Source organism: Lynx rufus, unplaced genomic scaffold (genome assembly GCF_022079265.1).
Source record: "Lynx rufus isolate CCGP_SWC_20201006 ecotype Redwood Valley unplaced genomic scaffold, mLynRuf1.p SCAF_1, whole genome shotgun sequence".
NCBI classification, from domain to species: domain Eukaryota; kingdom Metazoa; phylum Chordata; class Mammalia; order Carnivora; family Felidae; genus Lynx; species Lynx rufus.
Window position 1 is genome coordinate 236,333,641 of NW_025814823.1, and position 10,577 is coordinate 236,344,217.

Sequence of the window (10,577 nt, forward strand, 5' to 3'; positions counted from 1 at the left end):
GGTACAACTGGACAATGGTAGATACTGGTCTCAGAAGACCTGGTGTGATTTATAATTCCTTCCTCCCTCCCTTCCTTCCTTCCTTCCTCCCTTCCTGCCTGCCTTCCTTCTTTCCTTCCTCCCTTCCTTCTTTCCTTCCCTTCCTTCCTCTCTCCCTCCTTCCTCCCTTCCTTCCTTCCTTCCTTCCTTCCTTCCTTCTTCCCTTCCTTCTTTCCCTCCCTTCCTTCCTTCCTCTCTCCCTCCTTCCTTCCTCCCTTCCTTCCTTCCTTCCTTCTGACTATACATTACATATCTGAGTGTGTGTGTGTGTATATATATATATATATATATATATATATATATACATATTTATTTATAAAATGTCAACTAAGACCCTGCTCTAAGACCCTGGCTTATCTAAGCTATAATTTCTATTTCTGTTAGAGAGGAAAATAATCACGAGTCTCTCACCATATTTAAGTAAGAATCAAATGGTACACAATAAACAAAATCACAGAGTAAATGTCCTTGTTACTGTGAGTAAAGTAGAAACTACAGAAGACACAGGTTGAGCCCTTCTATGAACATGAGAGATGGTGACCACCCAGAAGTCAGAGGAGAAGAGGTTTTTTGTTTTTTTGTTTTTTTGTTTTTTTTTTATAGCAACAAAAGAGGCACATGAGCCACCAGGCTGAACCAAATGCCTGGTCGGAGGAATTCCCAAGAGGGGCATTTTGAGCAAGGTGGTAAGGAAACAGTATAGCTTTCAAGGAGGTGTGGCCCCTAACCCAGTAGTTCACTTGGATGTGGCAACCTGTTTGCGAATCAGCAATTAATCTAATGACTTCCTTACCTAAGACCCCCCCCCCCCGCAACCCCCAACTCTAGACTGAAACCTTAGTACTAGCTTTATGTACAAACTCTGGTCCCAACAACATCTTATGTCTTACTCCAAAAATAACACCATCAAGCACCATCGTTATTCGAGACTCATTCATGTCTTTGTTTTTCAAAAGAAATACATCTATGAACTAACTGATACACACACACATACACACATAGTATTTATTTTGTTATAGATGTATTTATTCTATTATATACTAGATATCAAGATCATCTATATGTATATATTTCATTAGCTTTGCTTTAAAAGCTAATTCCTTAAGGTGTTTTTGAAAACCTATGAGGTCAAAGAGTAGAAAAATAAGTGATTTAAAAACAAATGCCCCCAAATGACAATGGAGCCATGTTCAGACATGGTTTCCTACTGCTCCTCTTCCAAATGGAGGTGCCCAGGAGCTGGCACTTCTAGGGGATAGAATCAAGATCCTGCCATTCCTCCCATACCCTCCGTCTAACAGCTGGTCCCCTTGTTCAACAAGGCAGATGCCCACGAGACTACCAGCTATGTCAGGGTTTTTGGAAGTCCCCACATAGTTCCTGATTCACTAGACCTTTAAGAACATTAAGAAGGGTATGCAGTTGCAAGGTGCAGCTTTCAGAACCGGGGCACTGGCACACCTTGGCCTGCTGGGAATTTATTTCCTTCAGAAGAGAAAGAGCTGTATGCACACAGAGATGTGCAGAAACCTTGGATGTGATCACCAACTCTCAAAGGGAGAGGTCCCTTAGATGACCTTGGGGACCTAACAACAGGCTTCGATGGTGTTGTATTATGTGCACGGTGATAGAGAGCCTAGCGACCTGGCCCAGCTGCATGTCACCCTGGGCATGTTCCAGATCACAATTTGGGACTGTTGCAGGTGGGACCGCTTATTGGTGAAAACAGGTTCAGACTAACAGAGAGAAAATTGCATGAAAGACATTCGGTGGACAGTGGGCCTAGCTGCAGCTCACAGGTGTCTCCAAGAGCACACGGGCAATCGCTGGACCAGGGCAAGATGTCCAGCAGGTCATGGGACGCTTCTTCACCGCAGAAGCCATTTTTTTGAAGGCAATATCATGGTTTCTCAGGTTGACTTGGAAGAGGATGCCCAGCTGTTAAGTGGCAAAGAAAAATGGAGAATGATCTACTTCTGGGGGGTGATGATGCTCCATTTTAAAACCACAATATGATCGCTTCTCGGCCTTTTGGCTAAGATCAAGTGTAGTAAAACCACAATATGATTGGCATGATTATGATATCAAAAACATTATAGCCTTTCTCAAAGCTGTAAACAGCTAATGCCATATGACTATTGCTTTTGAATGTAAAGAGAAATTCCTAGTATAATTCCTAGTATAATTCCTAATTTGGTATAGTTGCTACATACATTTTATGATAGTTTCCCATCACAAAAGGAACAACTTGGGTTTTATAGTAGTTTCACTAAACCGATGCTGGAATTATACAAGGTTATGCTTGTGTGAGTTTTTGAAATCAAATTCCTCCTTCAAAAAATATACATGAGATGAGGGGCTTCTGGAATGGCAGTGAGAGTAACTCAATGGGCCCTCTTGCCAGTGAAATATTCATTTAAATAAATATTCATTTAACAGTTATGAAAGCAAAAATTAAAGTATCTGGAAATTGTCCAAAGGACATCAAGCAAATGGGGAAACATTTATTTAAGAAAGTCTACTATATATCCCAGCAAGAACAATGAGAGTCTGTGACTTGCGAGCCATGGCTCTCTCCCAAATCCCTTTCTAGTTGAGTGTAATGGGAGCTGTATTCCAAGTGGTTATGGCCAAGAAAATGGGTCTAACTTCTCCCTCAGTTCCCAGGCTGGAGATCCAGCTCCATTTTGAAAGGGGAAGACCACTGTCATGTCTCCTTATATATAGCTTCATGATAGGGAAGATGTATTTTAGGAAAGTGCAGTCAATTGGGTTGGAGAGTCTTTCCTCCAAATTGCCCCGATTTTTAGGATAGAAGCTTTAACTTGGATGTAGTATGCCAAGAATTCTGGGCCCTGATAAACATTTACCCTAGTTTCAGTGCCAGGAGGGGCAAACCAAGGGACCAGGGCTACCATCCCTGCCCAGCCCTCATGTTGTAGAGCAGGGCATTCACTTAAGAAGAGTCCCTAGCCCCAGGGCAGTGATGCTGAGATTCTGTGCAGGGGATGATGAGGCCATAAGAAAAGAGAGTTCTTTATGGTGTCCTCAGCTTGAATGACTACTTGGAACAGGTTGTGAGGAGGTTCATGCCTAAAGGTTTTGTTGAAAACAATGGAGATCTTGGTGATGTGCTATTAAGACATCAGTTAGCAACAGTAAAAGCCAGTAGACCACCTAGAAGTTTGCCAGAGAGAAAAAGAAAAGCAATGTCTGAGAAAAGCCTTCTGAGGGTCTAAGAAAGTATCAAAGATAGGTCTTGCTTTTTAATAGACCTCAGATTTAATTGGTCTGGGATATGGAACAATTTATGTCACAGGGCATTGTTGAAAAGTTGGCAGACACCTAGCAATTAGTGGAGGCTAATGGCTTTGTGTGATACTAATAAAGGTAGAGGAGTTTGAAGCTTAATAAGAAAATCACAGAAAGAGCCACTCTGGGGAGTTCAGCTAAGACCACAGACATCCTTGATGGTAGAAAAGACCCCTCATTTGCCTAAAGATGCATAATCTGAGGGGCAATATCAGAAGCTTCAGACTGTGGGAGAAAGACGGTACTGAATTAGATCAGCCATCTACTAGAAACATAAACAAAAAAGCAAACAATAGCAACAACAAAAAGCCTGAGGGAGTACCTCTTATCCAGAGTTGCTACAATGGATTATAGAAGACATCCAGTTTTCAACAAGAAAAATCATGAGAAATGCGAAGATGTGAAACTGTGATGTGAAACTGTGCATGAAACTGTGGTCTATACACAGAAGATAAGAAGAAATGAGACCTCTGAGAGGGCTCAGATGTTGGGCTTAGCGGACAAAGACTTCAATGAAGCTATCATAAATATGTGCAAAGAATTAAAGGAAGCAATATTTAAATAATTTGAGAGAGTTATGTTGACATGTCTCATTAAATAGAACCATACAAAACAAAATCACGCTGAAATACCACCTCACACTCTCTCTGATGGATGTCATGAGAAAGACAGATAATAACATATGTTGGCAAGGATATGGAGAAACATTAACTGTCATAATTTGATTGTGGCAATACAAAATATTGAAGCCACTTAGCAAAACACCAATCACATGATGTTAACACATGACCCAAGAATTCTGCTCTAGGTGTTTATTTCCAAGAGATGAAAACATATGTAAAACAAAACAAAACAAAGAATCCAAAAGCTCTTGTACTCAACTGTTCATAGCAACATTATTTATAGTGTTAAAAAAGTAGAAACAACTTGAGTGTCCGTCAACTGGTGAGTGGATAAACAAAAGAGGTGTATGGGATTTCATTTGGCAGTAAGATAAATGAAGTCCTAATGCAAGCTCTGATACAATGCTAAGTAGATGAAGTCCGACTCTGGTGATGGTTGCCCAACTCTGAGAACACACTAAAAAGCATCGAATTGTACCCCTTAAATGAGTGATTTGTATGCTATGTGACCTATATCTTCAGATATTAAAAAATACCTGGGATTTTTTGAGATGTAGACAGGTGTGCCTTATGAATCAGATGAATCAGGCCAGTGTGCAGCTGAGATGCCAAAAGGCTGCCCGTGTCCTGTGATTGTTTTCCAGATGTAGATTCATGTTCACCCTGCATGGCTCAGTCCCCTTAACTTCTCATGGGCATTTTTCTCCTTTTACATTCCAGTTGTTCTGAAGTCAATCCCCACTTGAACCTTCCAGACGTGAAATGTGTCAGAACTGCTTTGGGTCACTTACGTTTCCCCAACCACGCTGGTGAAGTGTGACCTGTTAACAAATTTGCCGAAAGTAGATTCTCCTGCTCCTGACTGTTTACTTTGGGCTGTGAATCATCTCAACACGAACATAGTGTCTGTTGACCAGTTGACATTTTACGTATAAGTTTCGTGAATCCAAGATGATTGCTGTCCAAAGACAAGCTTGTCTCACTGCCACACCAGGGGTTCTTCTAGTGACTGTCTCTGGTTTTATCCCAGTGAAAATTGTCAACAGGTTTGACAGCTTTGCTTGGCCACAGGTATGCTCAGTTCACTTGTGCATCTCATCTTTGGTAGTTTCTGATCAGAACCCTTGGTCACGTAATCTGTGAATCATTCAGTGCGTCCTGATTCAAAGATGCATTTCAGAGCAAGTGATCTGGGGCACAAGTAGTGGGTCTCCAACACCCCATTTCCTGAGAAATCCAGAATCAACATCACTGGATATAGTAGGCATGATGTTGGGGAAAAGGTAGGTGCTGAGATCTTGCCGAGTCTTGTGATGTAAAAGCCATTGTCTCTCTGAATCTCTATCAGCCTGGAAGAGCTGAATATCAAAGACTTACTCCAATTTTAAAATTTTCAGGTCAGTCTCGTCATTTTTTTCTAGAATTATGTATTATCAATGGTTATTTTTCTACTTTTTAATTTAAATCCTGAACTGACCTAGACATATTTTTTTCTGATTTTCTCAGGTGAAAAATTTCACTGCTCATTTTCTCATCGAAATGATTTTACTCACAGGGGCTGCTGACCCCCTGGCCTTCATATCCCTCACTATTATGATTTAATACAACATTTATAAAAATTATACTCGTATGTAAGTAATGTATATAATTTTGTAATTATTCATTTCATTCTATGAGTAACTCCTTTAACATACATCCCTAAAATCCTTCATCAGACCAGGCTTCCATCACATGTAGTCTTCAGAGCTTGTAAGAATTCACCACGGTGACACAGGCCAAAACAGATTTGCTTGTCGCAGACACACTTGTAATAACCACTGATGAAATCCTGAAGAATGTTGATGTATTGAAATGTGTTTTGAGAACCACATTTTAGATTTCAAATTTTGTTGAAGATCTTTTCACACTCTGTGTTAACCGTGAAACTGGTGACAACGTGATGGAGGTGGCAGCCTTATAAAAGTTTCTTTATGGAGTAATTAGAAATCCCCTCCTCTTGGAATGTCTCGAGTGTATGTGGTTCCTGGTCTTATGCAAGGGTTTGAGAGGGCGACCAACTTCAAGACCAGTTTGGGACTAAGTGCTGAATATGAATCAATAGCTATGATTTACTCCATGCTATGTTTGGAACTAGCTCAGGTGTTCTACATCCACCTGCCTCTGTGGTCTTGCATCTGAGAGGTTTAGGGGAGTGTGAGCTACTCTGGAGGAAGGCCATCAACATCTTCCACACTGAATGTGGAGTTGACGGTTTCTGCTCTTTCCCCCTCAAGCTTCAGTAGAGAAGTGAGACCCGTCACAACTGCCAAATGTCCCTATAAGATGATAAATCTCCTCCAAGGAGTTCTGTTTGTCTCTTAAGTCTTGAAGCTTAGCAAGGCATAGAGAAAACAATAACAATAAAAGTTATCTTACAATCTACGCACCTCCTACCATGCTGGCCTGTTCGTGGTTCCTCCAACATGACCAGCGTGGCCCTGTCTTCCTGCCTTTGCGTCTACTTTTATTTGGACATAGAATATTCTTTCTCACGTAACTTTTCATGCCCATTTCTGCTGAAATGCCACATGCTTGAATAAATCAATATAAAGACTTATTTGACTTATACTCGGTATTGTTCAAACTGACTATGTTGTTGAAACTGACTACCTAATGGCTCTCTTCCTCTTTGCTGAGGCTGTGCAGGGGAAGGGGACCATCTGAGCTGTAGCTATGTGTACTCAGGTGGGGTGCAGATGAATCTGAATTTTCTCCAGCACGGATAGGTGGACATTTTCCAGAGCAGCCCCCTGCTAGCTGAGCCCCCTGCTAGCTCTACCCAGTCCTTCCCGAACACACTTGCAGGATGGCTCTGCTCATCAGGCTGAATGTAATGTCCCAGCAGATTTTCTCATTCTGTGACCGAGAGGGTGACAGCATCAGAACAGCAGGCTAGCCATCTAGGGACACCTCTCCCTCCAACAACAAATACACCTGGGCTTTTCCCTGAAGGAAACATTATGAGTGTTCTGACCTCCCTGTGCTGAAGTGTCCCCCTCGCCTACCCAGGCCAAGGCATCAGCACTAGATGCCTCTGATGTCAGGGGAGTTTATCGGGGCTCTGGTCAACAACAAAGGAAGGTCTGAATCAGGGGAGACGTTCAATTCCGAGATCAACAGAAAGCTTCCCATAGAGGTGATCCAGTTGCCTATGTTGGATGCAGTCATTTATTTGTTCATTCAACAAATATTTATGGTGAGGCAGTTATGCTGAGGGGAAGAGACACAATGCTCAATGTGCACATTACGCTTGGTTTTAAGAAGCTTGCAGTCCACCGGGGCCATATTTCACAAACAAGACAAAATAATTTTTCAACGGCAGTTATGGTGCTACCAAAGACTAAACTCTGCGTTGTGGAATTGTTTGACAATGTTCCCGAGAGAGATCGGAGGCTCAAGATGTCCTGTGTGAAGAAATGCACTTGCGAGGAGGTTTGAAAGCTGTGCTCCGTTGGCCTTGTGTTTTGATTATAACTAAAGTGGACTGACGTTTTCTTATTATTGTTTTATCTCTTTCACCATTTACACCCTGACCCCTACATTGGCTGCCATGTGTGGATAATATTCCTGTCCCAGTATTAGCCAAAACTACTTTGAAGTCTATGAGACAGAAACACAATTTTCTAGAAAGAATTAAATTAAGGTTTTGTAATAGGAGACAGAAAATATGTATCAGTGAAAAAAAGTAAACATTACATCAATTGGAATCACCAATATGAAGTTGAAACATTGGCAGGACAAGTGATGAAAATTTAAAATATACTGGGAAAAAATATACAGGGAGTTCCAGAGAGAGAAAGATTAAAAAAAATAACAAATGGGGAAATAAGAGTAATACAAAATGCTTGATTTGGAGAAAAAGAAATTTTTGTTCTCTGATTAAGAAGTCATTCTGATTACAGTGAAACACAAATGAATAACTACGGTGCTTCTGATACCCTATAGAGATTCCTAGACTGCAGTGAGAAGGATAAAATGTCAATGTTTTTCTTATTCTTATTTCGAAGCAAAAATTTATTTTCAAAATAAAGATGATCCAAATATTGTACACATTTCATGTGCTGTAGTGGAAGCTAGAAATGTTTGAAATGTATGCAGCTTTTGTGAGAAAATGAAATGTTTTTCAGCAATATTTTAGTAAGTGGTGCCATCGTCTAGTCTTCTGATGAGAAGCATGAGAATTTTGACATTTTAAGATATGCAAAAGTTCAGAAAGTGGTATGTTCATGTTCTCTATCTGAATCATTTTTTTTTTCCATGAAGCAGTCTATCCAAGCGCATTGAACCACGAGAAAAATGAAGACAGGGCAAGATTGCATGGGAAGGATACAATAATGAGGAAACATTTACAGTGTACGAAATAAAATCTTAAAAATGAAAATACAACTGGGAATTGTAATTTCGGTGATGAGTAAAGGGTCCTAAAAATAAAGAATAAATTCCGAGAACTCTAAATTCTCAACTATCAGAAATCCAAAGGTGGCTTATTTGTGACTCTGGAAAAAGAGTTAATACAGACATTCTCCAGGTTTAATCTCAGGATAAAGAATAAGCAGATGGCAGAAACAGCTCAATGTCAGGGCACAGTTATTATTTTTTATACTTTATGAAGGAAATATCAGTTGTATGATTTATCTTATAGAAGCACAGTATTTACTATCAGAGGAGAAAATCATAATTGGATTTCCAATCAGTGTATGGGGAAGGAAAAGAGGGAATGAAAGAGAACCTAAATATGCCAGAAAGAAAGGGAAAGGGAAATTGGAGAAAAATTTAAGGAGAAAGAAGGAATATATACAAAGTAGGTGTTAGAAATTAAGCTAAGTAAACAATAAACAATCAAGTAATATATCTTTATACAATTATACAGATTTTCACTTTGTATTTTAAAAATCCAGCTAAATTAGCAAAAATAATCAGAACTCTAACCCATAAAAGGAAGGAGAGAAGAAATAAAAACAACTTGTAACAAGTTGGCACAAAAATGTCAAATAGAAGAAAATATAGTGACGGTATTAATAACAAGTCACATTTCAAGCCAAGTTCTTTCAATGAGAAAAATGGTTATACAACTATAATACATGTTATGTATTAGGTGCATAATACATGCATAAAGGATTATTAATATATAATTATGAGGATTATTAATGCACAATCATTTATGCACTACCCCTATCACATACATAAAGACAATTACAAGTAAAGCAAATATGAATTAATGAAAATAAAATTATACATGAAGAACTTAATAGATAGATCCAATAACCAAAAATCAAAACTTATACATATTTAATTTAATAATGATGATATTAATTATATGTATGCATATAATTATATAGACATAATTTAACAAAAATAAGAATGTATAAAAACTTAATAAACATTTTTTAACACAAAATATGTAACTAAACTAATAATTCATTGATGAATGGAAAATATACCAGACTCAATAAGGACAGATTATTGTACTTGGAGACGGTATAATAGAACATGTTCAAAATGAATCATAGACATAAAAATGAACTTAAAATATAGAGAATATAAGGGGTGTCTGGGTGGCTCAGTCTGTTAAGCATCTCACTTTGGCTCAGGTCATGATCTCACGGTCCGTGAGTTCGAGCCCCACGTCGGGCTCTGTGCTGACAGCTCAGAGCCTGGAGTCTGCTTCAGATTCTGTGTCTCCCTCTCTCTCTGCCCCTCCCCCACTCATGCTCTGTCTGTCTCTCTCAAAAATAAACATTAAAAATAAAAAAAAAATAAAAAAGGAAAATGTACAGAACATAAAAGAAATGTAGGAATGAACAACAAGCCCGGCAAACATGTAGTCAGGTTCTCAGAATAAGAGAAGAAAGTGAATGGAAAACAGGAAGCATTTGAAAACAAAGATACTTAATGTATGAAGTTGTTAAATCACTATGTTGTACACCTGAAACTAATGTAACACTGTGTGTCCACTCTATTCAAATTAAAAAAAAAAGAAAGAAAACAAAGATACCTAAAACGTTTGGAAGTTGTCTTGCAAATGTCAACCCAGGGGGTCAAGCTCAGGGAACCCCAGCTGAGTGGGTAGAAAGGAAGTCTCATCTAGGCATGTACAACTGAAACACAAGACTCATAGCTAAAGAGGTAACTTGAAAGCAGGGAGAAGAAATATGACACATGCCCTTCAACAGCACAGCCATGAGACTGACAGCTGATGCATGAACACAAGTAATGGAACCCAGAAAAGAACAGCATCACAACTTAAGCATATTGAAGAAAAAGAAACAGACCACTGCCAACCTAGGATTCTATACCCAGTAGATTCTCTTCAAAACGGAAAGTGTGATGGAAATGTGTCAGACAAATCTGCTGGCACACCCACACTGCTGGACACTCTAAAGCAAGGTGTTCAGACTGAATGCAAATGACCCCAGCTCGAAGGGCAGAGGTGGCATGGGTATCACCAGGAAGCACAGGAATCACTGGCCCAACTGGTGTGAAAAGTACATTGATAGGGATGGCCTGGCAGGACTGGGGAAGTAGAGCATGGTATTCTTAAGCTTAGAGACATTGCTTCTCCCT

The 10,577-nt window shown here is 39.5% G+C and overlaps 1 pseudogene; it reads left to right on the forward strand.

Annotated features, from left to right (window-relative positions):
• The first annotated feature begins 2,054 nt into the window (after positions 1-2,054).
• Positions 2,055-2,205, forward strand: LOC124523765 (uncharacterized; annotated as a pseudogene).
• Positions 2,206-10,577: the final 8,372 nt, after the last annotated feature.